The following is a 1,874-nucleotide window of genomic DNA, read 5'->3' as shown; positions in this document are numbered from 1 at the left end:
TCTAACCCTAACACCTGGAGCGTTCTACTACGTATGCACACAGATCTCCTCAAAATTTAAAGTGACAGTTTCCACTTAAAACTAAATAGCCACAAATCATCTTTCTGGTTGTCATACTGTGGTGGCTTGTGAGTTGCTGTGATTCTGAAAGTTATGCTACTGGTATTTTAAGTACCAGCACTGTCACCCATGGTGGACAGTTTCAGATGAGCTTCCAGACAAAGGCAGACTAGGAAGAAAGAGTAACAAAGTACTTCCGAAAATTTAGCCCCTGAACACCTTATGAATAGCAGAGAAACACTATCAGATATAGGACTGGAAAATGAGCCGCGCAAGTTGCAAGGCACACAAAATGTGACTGGGTAAGAGCTGACTCCTCAAACTATAATGCAAATGCAGTAAAGCTCATTGGAGAAAAGCCTGCAGGATCTTAATTTACTGATGGGGCACAACTCAAAATAAAGAGAAACAGCTGTAAACATATATTGCATGAATTTGGGAAAATTGGAAGTTGTAAAAAATGAAATGGAATGCATAAACATCGATATTTTAGGCATTAGTGAACTGAAATGTACTGGTATTGGCGGGTTTGAATTCTGGTAGCCACGTGGCCTACTATGCCGGGAATGAAAAATTGAAGAGAAATGGTGTTGCATTCATCGTCAAATAGAACATATGCAGATCAATCATGTGGTACAACACTGTCTGTGATTCAATAATATACATGCACTTACAGGGAAGTCCAGTTAATGCCAATATTATCCAAATTTATGCACCAACCACTAAAGACAGTGAGGATTAAATAGAAAAATTCTACCAACTTCTTTAATCTGAAATTGATCAAGATGCATTGATCATTACTGGTGATTGAAACGCAAAGGTTGGGATCAAAGAGGAAGGATCAGTAGTTAGAAAATATGGCCTTGATGATAAAAACAATGCTGGAGAACACATTATAGAATTCTGCAAAATCAATGATTTGTGCATTTCAAATACCTTCTTTAGACAGCATAAGAGACTACTATACACATGGACCTCATCAGATGGAATACATAGAAATCAAATTGATTACATCTACATAATGAGGCAATGGAAAAGTTCCATATCATCAGTCAAAACAAGACCAGGGGCACACTGTGGAACAGACCATCAATTACTTATATGCAAATTCAAAGTGAAGCTGAAAAAATGAAAACAAGTCCACGAGAGCCAAAATATGACCTTGAATATATCCCATCTGAATTTAGAGATCATCTGAAGAACAGATTTATACATTAAACACTAAAGACCGAAGCCCAAAAGACCTGTGGGATGACATCAAGAACATCATACATGAAGAAAGCAAAAAGTCATTGAGAAGACAAGAAAGAAGGAAAAGGTCAAATGGATGTCAGAAGAGACACTGAAACTTGCTCTCCAGTGTAGAGATGCTAAAGCAAATGGAAGAAATGAGGAGTTCCAAGAGCTGAACAGAAAATTTTAAAGATCATCTCAAGTATAAAGATCTGGAATCAGAAAACCAAAAAGGAAGAACATGCTCAGCATTCCTCAAGCTGTGGGAACTGAAGAATAAATTTAACCCTTGACTTTTTTTATTGAAAGATTCTCTGGGCAAATTTTTGAATGATGCACAAAGCATAAGGAGAAGATGGAAGGAATACACAGTCACTGTACCAGAATGAAATGGTTCATGTTCCATCATTTCAAGAGGTAGCATATGTTCAAGAGCCAATGATACTAAATGAAGAAGTCCAAGGTGCACTTAAGGAATTGGGAAAGAACAAGGCACCAGGAATTGATGGAATAAAAATTGAAATCTTTTGAGAAAGTGAAGTGGCACAGGAGGCACTCACTCATTTCTGCCAAGAAATTTG

Source organism: Chrysochloris asiatica, unplaced genomic scaffold, assembly GCF_000296735.1.
Source record: "Chrysochloris asiatica unplaced genomic scaffold, ChrAsi1.0 scaffold00255, whole genome shotgun sequence".
Classification (NCBI taxonomy): Eukaryota; Metazoa; Chordata; class Mammalia; order Afrosoricida; family Chrysochloridae; genus Chrysochloris; species Chrysochloris asiatica.
Note: the sequence above shows the minus strand (reverse complement) of the source record.